This window comes from Bos indicus, chromosome 16 (genome assembly GCF_029378745.1).
Source record: "Bos indicus isolate NIAB-ARS_2022 breed Sahiwal x Tharparkar chromosome 16, NIAB-ARS_B.indTharparkar_mat_pri_1.0, whole genome shotgun sequence".
NCBI lineage: Eukaryota > Metazoa > Chordata > Mammalia > Artiodactyla > Bovidae > Bos > Bos indicus.
The window spans coordinates 28550184-28570954 of record NC_091775.1 but is presented as its reverse complement, the minus strand read 5'-3'; the positions used below and the strand labels follow the sequence as shown (position 1 = coordinate 28570954).

At 45.6% G+C, this 20771-nt stretch overlaps 1 long non-coding RNA gene across 1 annotated transcript in view; it reads right to left on the bottom strand.

Moving 5' to 3' along the window:
* Nucleotides 1-7521: 7521 nt before the first annotated feature.
* The window catches only part of LOC139176348 (uncharacterized), a 66268-nt gene continuing 53018 nt past the window's right edge, over nucleotides 7522-20771 (bottom strand). The window contains exons 2-3 of the long non-coding RNA XR_011560755.1: nucleotides 15494-15629; nucleotides 7522-8555 (exon numbers count right to left, since the gene is read on the bottom strand). This is a non-coding gene — a long non-coding RNA (uncharacterized lncRNA). The remainder of the gene's footprint in view (nucleotides 8556-15493; nucleotides 15630-20771) is intronic.

Here is a 20771-nt window from a genome sequence, read left to right as displayed (position 1 = left end):
CACATTCCACAGGCTAAGACGTTCTACAAGGACTTTAATGATTCCAGTCTCAAATGGCACACGCTCTGTGTTCCAAGAAAGAATGGGCAGCAATTTAACTAGATGCCTTGTTACAGCATAACAAAGATAGCTAACTTCTCAGCTAGGGGTAGTCAGATCCCGCCTGACCTTCCATTCTACCTTAGATGGTACTAATTTTAAAGTCTATCACTTGGGCACTTCCCTGGCAGTCCAGCGGTTAAGACTTAGCTTTTCAAAGTGAGTGGTACACGTTCAATCCCTGGTGAGGAAACTAAGATCCCACATGCCTGACAGCTAAAAACTCAAAACATAAAAACAAATAAATAATAAAGTCTATCACTTGTAACACTTCATGGCTAGAGACTGACACCTAGCTGGAATCTTTCACAATTCAAATTAGCTCCTGTGAAAAAAATGACCGGGGGAGTGGCAGCGGGGGTGGGGGGGCGGGGGTAGGTGACAGATTTATTAGGTCACATAACTGAATAGTCTCAGTATAAATCAGTCATAACTGCATGCTGCCGCTGCTACTGCTAAGTCGCTTCAGTCGTGTCCGACTCTGTGCGACTGCATACAGGGGCTCGATTCCATTTGGACCAAGCTTCTCACTGTCTTTCCATTTTTCTTTCCTCTGTGTTAGCACTGTGTGCCATTCATGGGAATCTTCTGGCAGTCCAATAGTTAGGACGCTATACTTTCACTACCAAGGGTGTGGGTCCAGCCCCGGTCAGGGAACTAAGATCCCGCAAGTCATGCACTGCAATCAAAAAAAAAAAAAGTAGTCAAGTGGCATTCATTGTGTTAGCACGTGTATCATTCATGCATTCAGGCAGGCAGGCAAATTCACCATCAACAGTTTTAACTGGCATGCTATCTTCTCAGACTCCAGGGTAAGTAGAACATGTCTTTTCCTAACAGTTCAAACAGAAGTCCTGAAATTTATCCTCAGATCATGTTCCCACTTGCAGAATTTTGGGAAAGGGTCCCTTCCCCCTCCCTCCACAGCCGGAGGAAAACCAGTGAGTGCCACTGAAGGAGGCCCAGTGGATATCCAGCAGGTGAAAATAAAAGATGTTCTCAACAGTCATTTACCAACGGAAAGCATCTTGATAACTTGGAGGAAACAGTATGACTTATCCACCCATGGTCCATTTTCTCTATTCCTTCTTCCTGGCTGACGGAGTCTCAATTTAGCTTGCTTGGAAATACGCCCAGTTTCAGGCCATGAATCATAACTGGTTTAAACTAAGATTAATAAACACACTTCCCTTTTCCAGATTATTTAATGAGTGGATTCATAACAAACTCTGGTGGCTAAGACGAAGAGAAAATCTGCTGGGGAGGTGTATTTCTGGGAAAGATTTTGCTCCCTGAAGGGAAAAGAGGTCCAGGCAGAGAGTTCACTCGCTGTCCTGCCCACCCCTGAGCCCACTCTCAGTTCCTGCCTTTGGACATCATTTCACAGGGATGTGATGCCTGGAGCTGCTGCAGCCATCCAGTAAACCGGAAGGAGAAGGCCAGCAGAATAAGCAGAGACTCCAGCTCAGAGCCCTTGAGGTCATGGAACTGCTCATCCAGCTCTAGAGCTACCACATCCAGGCTGCTTGTTAGGAAAACAGTATCTATGAAGCTGGGTTTTCTGTTTCTTACCACTAATACATTCTAACTCTTCCATGACTATTCACTACGAACACACATAAGCCTCCCTTTATGCAGCAGCAGCAGGCAAGGAAGAAGCAGGCTTTCAGCCAACCACCCATTGCCAAGTTAAAACTACCTGTATTATCGCCAACCCATAACGAAAAAAGGAACACAAGCCACAGATGCCCATTCTGCCCTTGACTCTCCACCACTCTTTTCCTTGACTTAGGTTGAACCCCATGAAATTGATATTTAGCCCTTTCTGACCTACAAGAAAAAAAAGCTATTTCATATGGTTCAATCTAATATAATCTCTTTACCAGTAGGGATGTTCTTTTATACCCCCATACAAGGCTGTCTCTATGTTAACAAGTATTGTTGTTGCTGTTCAGTTGCTAACTCGTGTCCAACTCTTTGCGACCCCATGGCACTGCAGCATGCCAGGCTTCCCTGTCCTTCACTGTCTCCCGGAGTTTACTCAAACCCATGTCCATTGATTCAGTGATGCCATCCAACCATCTTATTCTCGGATGCCCCCTATTCCTCCTGCCTTCAATCTTTCCAACTATAGAACCTGAGAAATCATTTCCCAGCCATAGTGAATCTTTGAGCAACATTTGGAAAAAATAATAATAGTAAACAGTGCTAGAGGAGATGTGACAGGGGCAGCTGTTGTTGAGTCACCCTGGGGAATAGGCTTCCTGCTCATCGACTGGGTTCCCAACCGTCGTCTCTGGACACTCTAGACTAGCACTAGCCAACAGAACTTTCTACAGTAAAGGAAACATTCTGCTCTGTGCTGTCCAATACGGTAGTCAGTAGCCACATATGGCTGCTCAAGTCACTTGAGCATGTGAGATGGGGCCTAGTATGACTGAGAAACTGAATTTTAGTGGCATTTAATTTGCATTAATTTCAACTTCAATAACCACATGCTGGCTGGTGCTGACCACACTGGACGGTGTAGCTCTAGATTCTTAATGAGTGTTTCCAAGGCCTCGTTTCAATGGCAGAGACTGACCTTGGTCCTGCTCCATCATTTCCAGTAAAGTTAACTCTTATGGTAAATATGACCTAAACAGCAGATTGCAGAAAAAGCAATAACCAGCCTGAATCCTGAGCTAAGTCTGGTTGGAGAAGGTCAAGGCTGTGTGCTGTGCCCCAGTCACTCGATAGGACGGATGCTCGCTGCAGATCAGGATATAATACACAAAGGCTGAAAAACCAGCAAGTGTTCTGGTTCACTTCTCCCCAGAAATTAAGCCTGAGGAAACCTCAGGCACTAATATCATCTCTTCAGTTTGGGTCTTTATTTAAGGGTGGTGAGGAATGTTGGTGACAGTTCAGTATTGTCCACAAGTTTCTCAGTCTCAATTGGGGTAAAACCAAACCTGTCGAAAGAAATTAAAGTGTCTGTGAATGTCTATGGTCCTCTTTCCCAACTCAGAATTCTGCTTGTTGCAGCAGAGGTCTAAAACCAAGCTAAAAGAACTTCATCTCCATTCATTTATCTATCAGTTTAGTATACAGAATGTCTCCTATGGGCCAAGAATCTCTGTATGGTCTGAAGATACAGAGATGAGCAGAACAAAGCCCCTGTATGCAAGTAGTTTACTTTCAAGTGGCTCATTCTAAAAAGGCTTTTTGAAAATTATACCTGGAATGATCCTGCAGACAACACATATTCTTAAACAAGGTACCCTAGCAGTTTTCCTATTGAAAACGAGGTTCCTTTGGAGAAGAGCTTAGTATCCTAAGTAATTTGCAAACATTCTACTCATTTGCACCCCTTTCAATGTCAGAATCTCTCCCAGGCTATGAGAGCAGGCTTCTAGTTTGGGGTTTCAAAGAAATTTTGAGACGTGTTGCATATATCATGGTAAGGAAGGTGATGACTGCCTTAACACATGTTCCATGCAGGACCTAGGAACAGCTTGATTCCTCAGAACAACCAAGGAAGTGAATAAATACCTCAAATGCTCTGTGTGGTGAGCAGCTCAAGACATCAGCATTCTCTTCTGATCTCTCCAGAGTTTTAAACAACCTAATATTTTTAAACTCTGATTAGAAGATTCCAGGACTAGATATCTCTACAACATATTGAAGCCTGCGGGCTCATCCTGAGAATAGTCCAAAAAAAAAAAAGACACGATCAGTATAGATCTAAGGGTACAACTGTAGGAAAACTTAGCTTGCAAATTGACTGCAGTGACTTCTTGGTCGATCTATGTGTAGTTTTGTTACCAAATTGGCCAACTGGACCTGTGTAGAGGTCCTAGCCTGGCCAGAGAGGGAGGCTGTTTTTCCAATAGGATTCAAGTAGCCAATAACAAAACAGATGCTGAGACTGGAACAGCACAAGCTTTATTCAATGGCCGAAAAATGGAGAAGTGGGAACTTTGTTCACAAATCAACTTCTCAACCCAGTTCGTATGGAGACATCACATATGTAGGAGGATTGAAGTAAAAGGAAAGGATTTGTGGGAGGAATATTCATGAGTTATCCAAGAACAGGGGTGTGGTTTGGACCCGGAATTGATGCAACTCTCCTTTTCAGTCCTTGTATGGGCTTTTCCAGTTGTTGTCATGGCAACTGTCAATGAGCATGGTGCTGGTGGGTGTGTCATAAAATGCTAACGTATTACAATGAGCATATAATAAGGCTCAAGTGGAAGTCAAATCTTCCACCATCTTGGACCCAGTTGGCTCTAACCAGTTCTTGTTTTTTTTTTCTCTTTGCAGCTTCCTCCTAAAACTTAGATAAGAGTAACTGGTTTCTATTCAAGGGAGGGGCAGGAGTGTGATTCTGGGGCAAGCCTCGATAACAGTTTCATTCATTCACTCACTGAACAAATATTGATTTCATGCAGACATGCCCAGAAATGTAATAAGTGCAGGAATCTCAAAGATTTAAAAATATATGGTATCTGATCTGAGGAAATTATAAATAAATTTAACTAATTTATTTATTAAATAAACTATAATAGAAGGGAGATAAGTACCAAGAACAAGACACACAGAGAGATTCGGTACCTCTGAGAGCAGAGAGGAAAAGCTCTGAGCTGAGGTTTGTGAGGAGCGGGTGTCAGAAAAAGCTTCTCAGGGGAAGCCAGACTGAGCTGAGTCTTGAAGAATTATCTGAAAATGATTATGATTAGAAGTGATTCTTAACTGTCACAGTGCATCAGAACCAGCTGGGAAAGAATCAAAGCCTGAGCCCATTCCAGGCCAATTAAATAAGCATTTTTGGAGGGAAGGCCCAGGCACAGGTGTTGTCCAAAGCTCTCAGGTGATTTTCATGTGCTGCTAGGGTTGAAAACCACTAATCTTGGAACTAGAGTGATAAGCAAGGGACGCTTCCTCTCTGTTGACCTTCTCGGGTCAGAAAATTATTAAGTAGTCAGTGTAGGGTTAAGGCCTTGCTTTCTTCTTTTAAAAATACCACTCAAATTTCCACCTATTTTCTTACACAAGCGTCTCACTTCATTAAACTATAACCATACTCGTTGTTCCAGTTTTCCTGGCATTCAGAGGAATGCCTCCCTGGCCTGGAGGCCATACAACACTCAAACCCAAGACAAGACAATCAGTAACTGCTGTCCAACTCATCAAGAAAGAAAACACTAGGTGAGCCATCAACACTAAGATATGCATCTGGTCCTTAAACAATGGCCTGAGGTCACAGAAAAGGTCGGGGGATGGAGACTCAATGTCTTAGGAAAACTCAAGGACTGAGAGATCAAAAAAGGCCACAAAATTGACAAACTATGCATGATGACTTTTAAATGGACCGGTCAGGGATTGCATACATCCGGACCCCTAAACCAACCAAAAATGAACAGGTCAGTGTTGGCAAAGATATAAACTGTTGTGATTCTCACTGTTTTGGGACAATTTTCCCCCTCTCAGTCTCCATGCTGAGAGCTTTGTACTTCTACTCTCTGAAATAAAACTTTGCCTGTGCGAGTGTCTGCATGTCCATGGATTCTATTCTTTGGTTTCGTGAACAAGAGCTTGGATTCACGTTTCAGGGTTAGCGTGGAACCAACACAGGATTAAAACTAGACAAAACTCTACTTCATGATCATTGCAATGAACTAGCACAGCAGAAACAAATGACTGCTTCACACCCCACAACAGGCACTTGCATTAGCAAGACCAAGACATGAGAACAATTCAGCAATGGATGGTTTATGTGGAGAAAAAATATGGCTGAAATTAAATGGTTCCAGAAAAATTTGAACCCCTTAGTCTGGAGCAAATGCTTTATGGCTTAAATATACTTCCAACTTAACCTTGATTTAAGCCTTAAAATCAAAGCAGCACAAAACCGGGGAAAGAAACAGAAGTCCTGGCCTATATATACACCCCAAGCCCCACATCCTCTGTCCCCATGAGAAAAATTACACATATATACGACTAAGCTAAACACCTAGAGTTGGAAAGAAGGAACATAGCGGGTAAAATGAAAAGAAGGATATAAAGTACAATAAGAGGTTCGATTTTTTCTAAAAGATTTTGCATGTAACTCAGCATATTCCTCTTTCTAGTTTGTATCACATACCTTTATAAAAATAGAATTTACCAGCAGGGATCAATCAGCCCATGGATTATGTTGATTGAAATCACGGTTACTGCAGCAAGGGCCCAAGGTGAGAGGCCAAAAAAATAAGAGACAATTCGATGGGGATGAGCTGTGCAGGCAGCAGGAAGAGCTAGTCCCTCCCTGACCCCCTGGCCAAGCAGGTAACCAATGCCCTGCTCTTTCCTAGGCAGGGCGTCAGTCATCCCCTTGGTCAATCCCCATATAAAGGTGCTAATGGGTCTCCTCACATTCCTTGGGTCTGTTTAAAGTACAGCTTTATGGCACTTCTCTGGCAGTCCACTGGTTAAAATTTCACCTTCCAATGCAGGGGGTGTGGGTTCAGTCTCCAGTTGGGGAACTAAGATCCCACATGCCTCAGGGCCAAAAAAAACCAGAACTTAAAAAAACAACAGAAGCAGTATGGTAACAAACTCAATAAAGATCTTAAAAATGGTCCACATCAGGTTCCTGTTGATGTATGGCAGAAACCAACACAATATTGTAAAGCACTTGAACATGAAAGTCGCTCAGTTCTGTCTGACTCTTTGCGGCCCCATGGACTATACAGTCCATGGAATTCTCCAGGCCAGAATACTGGAGTGGGTAGCCTTTCCCTTCTCCAGGGGATCTTCCCAACCCAGGGATCGAACCCAGGTCTCCCACATTGCAGGCAGATTCTTTACCAGCTGAGCCACAAGGGAAGCCCAAGAATACTGGAGTGGGTAGCCTATCCTTTCTCCAGGGGATCTTCCCCACCCAGGAATTGAACCAAGGCCTCCGGCATTGCAGGTGTATTCTTTACCAACTGAGCTACCAGGGAAACCCAGAATTTGAGTTCTCTGCCAAGAGGAGGTGATCAGTCTCCAATCCTCATCTCAGGCTGAGGCCCTTCGACCTGATTCCTGCATCCAGAACTAGGGGATTAGGAAAAAAGGGGAAGGTTAGGAAGTGTAAAGGAGAGGAAAGAGAGAGGGAAGGGGAGAGAGGTCAAAAAAGTCTCTTGTTCCTTACCCAGTTGGGGCACTCTGGCCAGTTGTCCATGTCAGGAGGAGACCAGGGACAAAAGGGTCCCAGTTGCAGCCACTGGGTCTGGTCCATTGGCAGGCAAGCTGGCCCCTGAGTACCCCGAGTGGTCAGGATGTCAGTCGAAGCAAAGAAGAGTCCCCGCCAGAGTCGCCATTTGTTGCAGGAAGGGGCGCCCCTTCCAGGGCCCAACACTGGGCTCTTGTCTAACACTCGGAAATGAATTGTTCGAGACAACACATGTGCTGAAAAAGCAAGAGATTTTATTGGAAAAGGGCACCCAGGTGGAGAGCAGTAGGGTAAGGGAAACCACTTGTCCTTCAATTAAAAATAAAATTTTTTAAATGTCTTAAATAAAGTATGCTGCTGCTGCTGCTAAGTCACTTCAGTCGTGTCCAACTCTGTGCAACCCCACAGATGGCAGCCCACCAGGCTCCCCCGTCCCTGGGATTCTCCAGGCAAGAATACTGGAGTGGGTTGCCATTTCCTTCTCCAATGCATGAAAGTGAAAAGTCAAAGTGAAGTCGCTCAGTTGTGTCCGACTCTTAGTGACCTCATGGACTGCAGCCTACCAGGCTCCTCCATCCATGGGATTTTCCAGGTAAGAGTACTGGAGTGGGGTGCCATTGCCTTCTCTGTAAATAAAGTATAGCCTTAATATTTACACCATGATTTTCTTTCTGTATCTGCCTCAAAATCACTACAGTCAATTAAGAATACCTGTCTTCAGGATGTTAATTTGATAACTTGCCTTCTTTGTGAGAATCCTTGGTTATTAAGAACATGTTTCCCTATTGTAAATCCTGCACTAGGGCTCCTCAATGTTTTTGTTGTTAACTTTACCTTCCTAGGGTTTATCATCTGCCTCACAAGGTTCTTTCCCTAAGACAGGAGTAAAGAGAGGCCCACTTCCTACCAGAGTATAAAGATGACTGACAGAAAAAATGTCACATGAGTGACAGAAGTTCAGAATCAAAGACCCCTGAACAAAAACATTAGATAAAGCTAATCTGGTCCTTATGAACTTCAGTGTTCTTCTCCCTGAGAGGTACAGGTCATACTTGGTGATGGTTTAGTTGCTAAGTAGGGTCCAATTCTCTGTGACCCCATGGACTGTAGCCCACCAGGCTCCTCTGATCCTGGGATTTCCCAGGCAAGAATACTGGGGTGGGTTTCCATTTGCTTCTTCAGGGGATCTTTGCAACCCAGAGATCGAATCCAGGGGTCCTGCGTTGGCAAGTAGATTCTTTACCACTGTGACACCAGGGAAGCCCACGGGTGATACCTAGGGAAAGTGTAATAAGAATAATAACACCAATTAGTAGTAGTAGTAAAGCTGTTATCATCATTGTCATAATCAGGAATAACACTAATACTAATTAGAAGGCTGCTTTGCTTCCCTCACATAAATCGCAGTCAACAAAGAAAGTCATCAACTTTAGTAAACAGGCACATCCTGTGAGTTTTGAAGGGTTTCAGTGACGTGGGTGTTGAATGCTGGACAATTGTTTGATGGTACAGTATAGTCTCCTGGGCTCACCCCTAGTATCTCCAAACCCAGAGTCAGCCAAGTCTCACGATAATAATCATAGTAATATGCTGTGTGCTTAGTCGTTCAGTTGTGTCTGACTCTGCGACCCCATGGACTGTAGCCCGCCAGGCTCCTCTAACCATGGAATTCTCCAGGCCAGAATACTGGAGAGGGTCGCCATTCCATTCTCCAGGGGATCTTCCCAACCCAGGGATGGAACCCAGGTCTCCTGCACTGCAGGCAGATTCTTTACTATCTGAGCCACCAGGGAAGCCCAATCATAGTAATAACTGCTACTTATTAAGTGCTTACTATATTCAAATGTTGAGCTGAACGGTTACAAACCTTATCTCATTGGCAAAATAACCCAAGGGGGTAGGTATTACTATTAACTCCTTTTATAAATGATGGAACTGAGGCTGAAAGGGTTAAAATAACTGACCATCACACATGACCCAGCGATTCGACCCTGATGTGCCATGCATGGATCTCGAGAGACACGGATGTGAAAAGCGTAGGTTGGACTGAATTTTGACCCTGAAGGCTAGCTTCTAGCCCTGCCCAGGCTGCTTTGTATCTCCAAACCTCAGTTTCCTTGTGGTAAAATGAGGCCAGGCCTCCCGCCCGGCCTGTGTCACAGTTACTGTAGTGACCGAATGAAAAAGGTGATACCTGAGGGCAGGTATCACCTCTGTCTTGCAACTCTGGCGTTTTGCATTCAATAAATGTTTACGGAAGTAACAACGCATCCAAAGGTGCTTGGGAAGCTGTAGGATATCATCAAGTCCAAACGCATGAGACTCCTAAAGCGCTAGAGTCTGCAGCCCGCTTTGGTGAGGGCTCGCTCTGCTCCCCAGAGTCCTTGTGGATTCATGGCCCAACCTCAGGCCTCCAAACCTGGCGGTCCAGTGGTTAGGACTCCGTGCTTTCCCTGCCGAGGGTCAGTTCAATCCCTGGTTGGGGAACTAAGATCTTGAAAGCCTTGGGGTACATCCAGAAAAGAACACATTTCTCCTCAAAGAGAATCACTCTAGAAGCTGAGGTATCAATGCCTATTCAGGGAAGTACTTCAGCCCTCCTAAGGCTGAGATAAGCCCGGCACACTTCACAGGCTAATGCCCTGAGGACAAGGCTCCCTCTGAGGTCTGTTCAGCATCATGGGAACTCAAGTCGGCAGGGTTCATAGGGGTCACCTTCACCCCACCAGCCCCCATCATTACAGGAAAACTGAGAGGGTCAGGGGGACACACAAGAGATGAAGTAGCACACAAAATCCAAAGATATCCCATTGCCCACTCATATTTGCCCACCACAACACATGGGGTGCCCCAGCTCCAGGATCCAGGTAAAATTCTGCCCCTACTTCCACTCTTAAAATAGCTTATCACTTCCCAGGCCCTGAAACAGAAGCTGGGTTGGGAGAGTGGGTGGAGCCATCTGGCTTTCTACCTCAGTCTCCTAAAATACCCCAGGAGGCCCAGAAAGGCCTCAAAGGGGAGAGGGTGTCACCATAGCGCTGCCTGGGGACATATCATCTAGTAGGGATGATGCCAGGAAGGCAGAGGCTAAGAAAATATGCTGCAAGGTCTGCAGGCTGCCCCCTCTGTTCAGCGCTGTTCTGTCCACAGGCACCAAATGGCCCATCAGCTCCTGCCAGGCCAGCCAGAGCCAGGGCCCAGGCTCCTGGAGCAGTCTATGGAGACCTCTCCCAGGAGAACCAGGCCCCACAGTCTGGGGTGTGCAAAGGGTTCTTGCAGGCCCAGCCCAAAAGGCCAGAAGCCCACGACCCTTCATGATAGCATTTTTGCTTTGAAAACCAAGAATCTGCTGTCTGTGGCCTTTGGCGTGAGCTGTGCTTTGAAAATACAAGGATGACTAGGACTCCCACCATCAAAGTTCACATTCTCGTGGAAAAGCCACAGATGGGGCCAAATAGTACAGTTGTCACTGCATATGAACTGAGGCCGCACCATGACGGGCTTCGTGTGCCATGCTGGAGCATATGGATTATATGTCTGCACTTGCGATCTCTAGATTTTGTGGGCTGCAAAAGATGACCCAGAGGGTGAAGGAAGAAAATATTAAATCATCCACCTATTTATTTTTATATAAATAAACACAAAAATAAGATCTATTAATATTCATATAAGCAACGACTTTCACACCTTCACCAGGTCCGCTCATTAGTGATGATCACACATCACTGAGGGTCTCCAGGGATCCTGGGAGCATGTAGACATTGGTGGACAGTGGCAATTTCATTTGTGGCAGCACCACGTGACCTACTCCATAGAAACCTAAGTCAGTGGAATTACACAACAGATCTAATTTTTAACTAACCACCCCAAAAAGGGGATAGTGAAAGTTGCTCAGTCGTGTCCGACTCTTTGTAACCCCATACTATACAGTCCATGGAATTCTTCTGGCTAGAATACTGGAGTGGGTAGCCTGTCCCTTCTCCAGGGGATCTCCCCAACCCGGGGATCGAACCCAGGTCTCCTGCATTGCAGGCGGATTCTTTACCAGCTGAGCCATGAGGGAAGCCATTTTTTTTTAATCTAAAAAGAAAATATGGGTTGATGTAATAACGCAAGACCAAGAATATGAATACCAAGAAAAAGGCAACCCTGACACATTGTTAGCAACAACAATATAATCAGATCTCACACATCAGCCAGAAAGTTTTTAAATTACCCAGAAGACAATTTGAAATGTAGCTTTACATTTACTGTTGGTAATGAACCTAATCATAAGCGTAAATGGTGCCTGAGATATTAGCGAATGATAGTAGAGAAACCATAGCAATTAACAAAGCATTTTAAAATATTGCTTGCATTATCTTTAATATGTCTTTTCTGAATTTTTATGCATGATGTGTTGGTACTGTAATGCACGTATAAAACTACAAATAAATGAGTGTGCATCTGCTGGGAGTGCACACGCAACACATTTCACTGCCAACAGTGGGCATTCAAAACGCCTTGGAAGTGACTGCCTTAAAAGATGCCATCCAGAGATAGCCTACACCCCCATCCCAACCCCGCTCCTTCCCGAGGCCTTCTTTGGCTTTCACACTTGGCAACAGAAGGAAAAGTGTTAAGAAGCAAAGCTAGGCATTGCCATGTTCACAACTTTGTCAAAGACCGTCCCAAAGCATAAGACCTCTCGCTTTAACCAGACTGTTCCTTTCCGCCATGGCCACGTGCCAGAGAGGAAACAGACCCAGCTAAATTCAGCTCTGCCACTCGCAGAGATTTAGGGCAATTCACAACACTTCCACGCATGCAAAGTAAAGTTGCTGTACTAGGTGCTTTTATTTTTATGCTAATTTTTTTTTTTAATGTGGACCATTTTTTAAAGTCTTTATTGAATTTGTTACAATGTTTCTTCTGTTTCATGTTTCAGTTTTTTGGCTGTGAGGCATGTGGGATTTTAGCTCCCCACCAGGGATTGAAACTGTACCCCCTGCATGGGAAGGCAAAGTCTTAACCACTGGGCCACCAGGGAAGTCCCTTGCTGTTCTTTATCTTAATATGTACTTGAGGAATATTAATTTTCCTTTTATGGCCATGGTTTTCTTATAAAAATCAATTCATGCTTATATGAGTGTTTATATGAGTGTTAAAATATTAAGCAAGTCATTTAGCTGAAGTGCAGACTCATATGTCAAAAATTAGAGAGATGGAATGGATGGACGAGGAAACACCAGACTAGATAACCTCTATATGGTACCCAGGTCTGAAACTCAAATATGGTAAAGCTCTTACAGCAAATAATAGGACCTAGATAAGCATGTTTCAGTTTAGATTTCCCCATGTCTTAATTCATTCAGGCTACTATAACAAAAGTACCACAGACTGAGTGGCTTAAACAACAAACATTTATTTCTCAGTTTTGGAGGCTGGGACCTCCAGGATCAAGGTGAAGGTTTTCAGGTTCTTCTGGCTGAGTCTTCACTTGGTGGAAGGGGCTGGAGCCTCTTTCATATGGGCACTAATTCCATTCATGAGGGCTCCACCCTCATGATCTAATCACCTCCCAAAAGCCCCATCTCCTAAAACCACACTGGGGATTGCAGTTCAACATACAGATTTCAGGGACACAAACATTGATTCCATCGCACTTGGACACAAAGGACTCTGGCTCTTGATTAAGATGAACAAATGCAAACCGAAGGATGATGACTGACACGGCCTCTGTGGTGAGAGCTTCTTTGAGGCAGGGACCCTGATCTCTGAGCCCAAGACCTTCACAGGACCCTCTGGGAAATCCTAGTATCTCTGGGCAGCTTTTTGTTTCTTTTTCCAGAAAAACGGAACAGGCAATTTGGTTGTTCTTTGAACAAAGAACAGTCTCTGCTATTCTGCTGTGAAATCTCTTATGGGAAGAAGTGACCAAATCCCAGGAAAGAAGACAGCAAACAGACTAATAAAAATGTGAGCTGGAGGCCCTGCCACTCATCCAGGCGCCATCTCCCAGCAGAACCGTGCGGGTTTGGTGCCCCCTACTGTCCCCTTCCTGCCTGTGTCTGTGTCTCGCGTTCTCTGGGTTCTGTGTCCCGTGTCCGGCGTCCTGTGTATCCCATGTTCTGCCAGAGACAGACATCCCCAACTGTGGTGGGCGGGAAGAGTCACTGCAAAATGAGCATGTAACAGTGGAATGAGGGCACAGTCTTGTAAAACTGCATCTGAAACATCAATGATAAAATCCATGACTGTTAAGAAAATCAAGGGCAGGGATGGTCCAGTAATTAAGACTCCTTGTCTCAGTGCAGGGGGGCTTGGGTTTGATCCCTGGTCAGGGAACGAGATCTCACATATTACCACTGGCAGAGCCAAATAAAGAATTAATTAGTTAATAAATTTTAAAAGATCAAGTGCAGTGAAGTGGCTCTGCATCCCTGTCCCTCACCACTACAGTGAACTGCTGTGTGATCTGAGATGACAGCAGAACCTGCTAAGTGTCCTCATCTAGACTGTCCCAGTGTCACCTGGATACACTGAGAACACAATTCCTGTATGCCAGCCCCTGTGTGCCTCTGAACTGAGGCTGGGAGCAGGCCTGAGGCAGTTCCAAGATTTCTTCAAGAAATTAATAAACTTCTATACTGAGTTAGGAGGCGCTGGAAATAATCCAAAAGGTATTTAGTATAGACTAGGAGCAGGGGCCCTGCTTTCAAAGGTTTTCCATCCAGGGGGAAAAAAAAAGAGATAAAAACATAAATGGCTAAATAATACTAATCACCATTTATTGCCAGCCATTTATCATTATGCCCCATGTCAACAATACTGTGAACAGATCATCACCAGGTTACAGATGGGAAAAAGGGTTCAAAAAGGCCAAAGGACACCGGCCAGATGTGGTAGAGGCAGGTCTCAATCCCTGGTCTGCCTGGTCTGACTCCAAACTCCATGCTCTGCACCCCACATCCTCTATGCCTTGATCCTGTCACTCATGGGGGGAGCCGCAGCCACCCACGCTGGAGCAACTGGGCACATACTCGTGGACAGGATGGGTGCATATCCACCACAGGGTCCCCTCAAGGGTCAGAGGAAGGTCAATGGGTGGGATGGGAGATATACAAACATTTATTTCTTTTCTTTTAAAAAACAAACATGGTTTAAAACCATGACACAGTGTATCGTTGGAGAAAAATAGCTTTAAATGCTAATAAAACTGTTAATTGTAAAAAATGTTTATTTGGTTAGTGGGTACAGGGCTACTCATGATATCTGTACAGTTCTATATTTTTAAAGAATTTTCCTAGATAATAGTTTTCAAGAAGAAGGAAAGACACTAGAAGTGAGTATGAATCCTCCAAGAATCAGAATATGAAATCATGAAAATCAGCAATCACATCTCAGAGAAGGCAATGGCACCCCACTCCAGTACTCTTGCCTGGAAAATCCCATGGACGGAGGAGCCTGGTAGGCTGCAGTCCATGGGGTCGCTAAGAGTCGGACACGACTGAGCATCTTCACTTTCACTTTTCACTTTCATGCATTGGAGAAGGAAATGGCAACCCACTCCAGTGTTCTTGCCTGGAGAATCCCAGGGACGGGGGAGCCTGGTGGGCTGCCGTCTATGGGGTCGCACAGAATCGGACACGACTGAAGTGACTTAGCAGCAGCAGCAGCAATCACATCTGAGCTTGACCGTGAAACCACAGGTTCCATCCTGGTGGAGAAAGTTCTCTCTATTTCACAGCAGCTTCCATCTGGGGGCCTCTGAGCACTTCACAAACACAAATTAATTGCATCTCCTGTCACTTCTGAAAAGATGGAGGAATATTTTACAGATAGTTAAAGAGAGTCTATGGGAAATGAAGTGCCTTGTCTAACATCACACCATGAGATGTACACTGCACTGAGACTAGAGACTTGGAAATTTGACAGGCAGCCCTCTGGCCTCACCACAACTGTGATGGGTCTCCCCAATAAAGATGAACAGGCCACCGCGTCGGCGGCTCCCTCAGAACTGACATAGCGTAATGCACCATGCTTTGAAGGAACAGCCCTGACAGAGAGGTCAGCCTCCCTTTATTCACATGAAGCCTCATCTGAAAATATCCTTCCACACATAAATAGACATCTTTTTCAGGGACAACCCAAACCACATCCTCAGGCTTTTATTTTACATGTCCAGCCCAGCTTTTTTAAGTGCAGGGCCTCTGGTGGAATGAGGCAGCTCACCTCCTGTCCCGTGACCCCTTCTCTCGGCAGACAGGACGTGGCAGGAACAGGGAAGGCCATTGGCCTCGGGCGTCCACCACCAGAAGAGGCCTAGTCCGAGCAGACCCAGTACGGAGACCACTGGCTCCGGAATCCCCTGTGGAGTCATAGGAAACACCTCTGATGGCTGATCCTGGAACTCATCTCCTCTTATGGCTCTTCTTCCCTGCCTACCTGATCCCCACAGCATCAAGGGCAAGCGATTGGCCGGGACGCTGATAAGGTTCTGGTCCCTACCGTCTCAATTGCCTCAATTCTTAGCCTCCTAACTGGCCTCTGTGGCTCCAGACTGCTGAATGCAATAGTCCTGAAGCACAAATCTGACCATGTTGGGCCCCCACTGAAAACGTAAGGCCTCCCCACCTGTGGAGGATGGAATCTACACTCCTTCGCACGGGGCAGGGAGCGCCTGGCTCCCACCGAGGCCTCCAGCCTCACCTGCCTCTGCCCCCCCTTCCCAGAAGCAGAGCCACCCTGGAGAAATTCCCCATAGAGCATCCAGACATGCCATCCATGGGTCAGTGAGGAAGGATGAGTCCAGGGTTCAGGGATCAAGCTTAAGCTAAGCAGGATGAAGAGGGTGGGCCAGCAGCAAAAAGCCAAGAAAGTGCCAAGCTGCGACACCACCACTTTTCTCAGGTCTCCTGCCCCACGGCTCCAGGGAGACACTGACCCAGTCCACTGAAGCTCTGAGGGTGCAACGAGGCCTCAGGACACTCTTTAGCTCTAGTTGCCACCCCGACAGGCCAGACTTAGGCATTGCCGTGACTCCAGCACTCACACTCCTGGGTGAGGGAAACACAGAGGCACCCAGAGCCTGAGCACCTGTCTCATTACCTGGGCACCTCACACCACAGCTTTGGAATCACCTGGTGGCCAAGGAGCCACAGAGGAGTCTCTCCTGGGGCGGTGACACGATCAGATTGGGGGTATGCAGAAAGACCACTCTGACAGTTGTATGGAGGTGGGGAGACAACTTGGGAGATGGTGACAAGAGTCTGGGGGGAGATGGCAAGAGCCTGAACTGTGCAGGGGCCCTGGACTCAGAGAGAAGGGTGCCGAGTCTCCAGGGCAGGGTGGTGATATCCGAGGTGGGGGAAGCATGGAGCCAGAACAGACAGAGGGAACCAAGAAGAATACTCATGGCCAATATACCAGCAGTAAAGGGGGTTTTACTTACCCTGATCTTCGCCCAGGAGCAGACACTAAGGGCTACTCTTCCCTTTTAGTATCTGACACATTTTACCTCCAGTTTTTGCTCAAATGCCTAGTTCCACTACTAAACTATAAGTTGGGTGGGTGCTCGGTCGCTCAGTCATGTCCAACTCTCTGCAACACCACGGACTGTAACCTGCCAGGCTCCTCTGTCCATGGGATTTTCCAGGCAAGAATACTGGATCAGGTTGCCATTTCCTCCTCTAGGGAATCTTCCCAGCCCAGGGATCAAAACCATGTGTCCTGCACTTCCTGCATTGGCAGGCTCACTCTTTACCATTGAGCCACCTGGGAAGCCCCAAACTATAAGTTACTTTATGATAAAAAAAAAATCTAATTGTCGGGGATTCTCTGGTGGTCCAGTGGTTAGGTCTTGGTGCTTTCATTGCTAGGAGGCTAGGTTTCAATCCCTGGTCGGGGAACTAAGCTTCCAAAAGCCACATAGTGCAGCCAAAATAAAATAACTTCTATTTTTAAAAAAATCTTACTGTATTTATCTTTGAACCCCAGAGTCTAACACTGTACGTCACATAGAATAAATGTTTAATAAATAAAGTCAATAAGGTTTCACCAGCATGCAGATTCTTTACCATTTGAGCCACCAGGGAAGCACCAAAAGTGTTTGTCACTCAGTCATGTCTGCCCCCTGGACTGTAGCCCATAAGGCTCTTCTGTCCATGGAATCTTCCAAGTAAGTGGGTAGCCATTCCCTTCTCCAGGGGATCTTCTTGACCCAGGGATCAAACCCAAGTCTCCCACATTGCAGGCAGATTCTTTACCATCTGAGCCACCAGGGAAGATCATGAGAACATATACATACAGAATTAGTGGGAGAAGTTGGAAGGTAGAGCTAAGCCATATTTCTAAGGATGCTGAATTAAGTGGATAGTTGTCTATTTGATACTGTAAGTAATGGGGAGTCATAGAAGTTTTATGAGAAGGACAGTAATTTGATCAGAGCTATGAAAATCCCATGAACAGAAGAGCCAGCTGGCTATAGTCCATAGGGTCACAAAGAGTCAGACATGACTGAGTGACTAACACAATGCTTAGGAAAACCAAACAGGCCAAGATATGTTTAAGAGATTAGAGCAGGGAAGAACTAGAAGTAAGATCAGTCAGAAAGCTGTAGCAATATTTTAGCATGAAGAACTCCCGCCGAGAGTTTCACTCATGGCCTATGGCCCCATTCTATAGAATGCAAGCTAACTCACTGCTCATTAAATTGGAAATTGCATCCCAGGAATTCCAATTAAGACAGAAGCAAATACAGTATGGAGTCCAACTGTGTTAGTTCACATATTTGTCTTTGTTGGGAAAGCCCACTCCTTCAAATGCCAAAGGCATTTACAACTCTTCCAAGTTTCACCCTGTACCATCTTGGGAGTCTGAAGAGGCCCACATCTGGCTTTAATGACCACTGTCAAAAAAGAAACATGGCTAGAGAGTTAGAAAGGAGGGAAAAGCTTGCATCTGGGGGTAAATGGGGAGGGATAGGTTTTATCTCAAACCATCTAGCTTCTCTTTTTTAAGAGAAGCTTCCCCATCACCAAAAGCACACAGGCCTGGATTCTCACAACGCTTACAAATAACAGAAAATAGGGGCTAAATTGGAAACCTGTCTCATTTGTTACTTGGCTATGGCAGATGGCCTGCTCCTGACATTCAAGGAAATGGACTTTGCTTTCAGAGAGAAGAGCCTATAAACAATGAAGAGCTGTCCAGGATGGGCAGAAATGCTTACCCCTTAGGCACAGATGTCAAACGTGTAAGTGAACTATAAACAACATTCATGGTCTAGTCGGGACCAAGCCTCCATGTACAGGCAGATAGCAGACACTTTCAAATGTGACTGTATATATAACCAGTTGAAGGAGCAGTCTTGACACAAGGTATAAACTTAAACTGGTCCCTCGCACTGATAAGCCTATGAGGTTTCTGCATTCAGTAAGACTCTGACTGGGAAGCAAGATGCCAGGTACCTGCTTCTTGCAGACACCTTTGATAAAAGAGCAAGGATGGGGTTAATTTGGGGTTCAGGCTGTGTTATACTCAAAGCCAGGGGTCCCCAAACTCTGGGCCACAGACCAGTACCAATCTATGGCCTGTTAGGAACCAGGCCGCATAGTAGGAGGTGAGCAGCAGGCAAGCGAGTGAAGTTTCATCCATATTGACAGCCGCTTCCAACTGTCCTCCCATCGCCCGCAGATGGGACCATCTAGTTGCACGAAAACAAGCTCAGGCCTCCCACTGATGCTACATTATGGTGAGTTATGTAATTATTTCATTACATATTACAATGTAATAATAATAGAAAGGGTTTCCCAGGTGGCTCAGTGGTAAAGAATACGACTGACAATGCAGGAAATGCAGGAGACAGGGGTTCAATCCCTGGGTTAGGAAGATCCTCTGGAGGAAGAAATGGCAACCCACTCCAGTATTCTTGCCTGGAGAATCCCACAGATGAGGAGTCTGGCAGGCTGCAGTTCATGGGGTCACAAAGAGTCTGACACAACTGAGAGACTGAGCACACACACACAATAATAATAAAGTATAAGTAAGTGTAATATGCTTGAATCATCCCCAAACCATCTCCCCACCACCAGTCCATGGAAAAACTGTCTTCCAGGAAACTGGTCTCTGGTACCAAAATGGTTGGGGACCTATGCTCAAAACCTTTTGATTTAACCGTGGACCCTAGTTAACAAATCAGGCTGCAGTCTCTAACATCATGGAGGTCTGAGATATATCAAATATACATGTATTTCTCTAACATCATGGGGGTCTGAGATATACCAAATATACATGTATTTGACAAACACTTATACAGACTTTATTATATGCCCAGCATTATTTTTAATCACTTTAAAAATATTCCTTTAATTTAATGCTCATAATAAACCCAGAAGACAGGCACTGTTATTACCTTCATTTACTGATGAGAAAACTGAGACACAGAGCGGATACTAAGCCTGCCCGGGTGCCAGTGCTACTAGGTGACAGAGTCAAGATTTGAAACCAAATTCTGTGTCTTAACGCTAACTCCTGGCCTTGTACACACCTCTTTTCTGGGTTGACTAAAACATGATCATTTCCTCTCTAGTCCAATTTTGGGCATAGTCTGATGGCTAAATACATGTAAAATTCCACTACAGAAAAGGGTCTAATGTAAAAACAACTAATTCCATTTCTCAAGGATGGCTGAAGGCAGGAAAGATTGAAGGCAGGAGGAGAAGTGGATGACAGAAGATGAGATGGTTGGATGGCATCACCGACTCGATGGACGTGAGTTTGAGCAAACTCCAGGAGATGGTGAAGGACAGGGAAGCCTGGCGTGCTTCAGTCTATGGTGTCGCAAAGAGTCAGACACGACTGAGGGATTGAACAACAAAGGATGGCTGCTGGACATGGTGACTTATTGCTCCCCTTCTGATCTCACACTGTTCCCCTAAAAGGGCTAGGTCAGGTTTACTGTCAGGGAAGGCCTCAGAGGTAGGGATGAGACAAACCCCATTCTGACTCATCCTCCGCCATGCAAATGCCCCCAGGAGTAACTAACACACACACTAAAACTCAGTCCACTGAGCAGTGGAGTCCGTGACTGCCAGCAGATCTGTTACTACTAGGGCTGGGAGGAGGCAGGAGGGTGTTACAAAGCAGAGCACCGATGCCTGGCAAAACACAGGCCAAGCCTGAAGGGAAGGAGCAGAGACAGTCGAGACGGAATGTGCTCGCTTCAGAACTTTGCCTGCAGTGTTTCACATTCCTCGGTTGTGTGTGCAGAGGATGAGAATGCAGCCCCTGTCCTGGTGACTCACACCGACACCACTTCGCTGTGGAGTTGTTTGTGTTTAACACCCAGCTGCCTTTGTCACAAAGGAATTCCTTCCCAAGAGATTCACTTGTCCCAAAAGATTCATTCCCAAAGAATCATTATAAGTCAAAATTCTATGATCCAAGATTCCTAAAAATAAAGAAGCTTCCCTCCTTGGGCACCAAAATCTTTCTGACTGGGGGCTGGAGA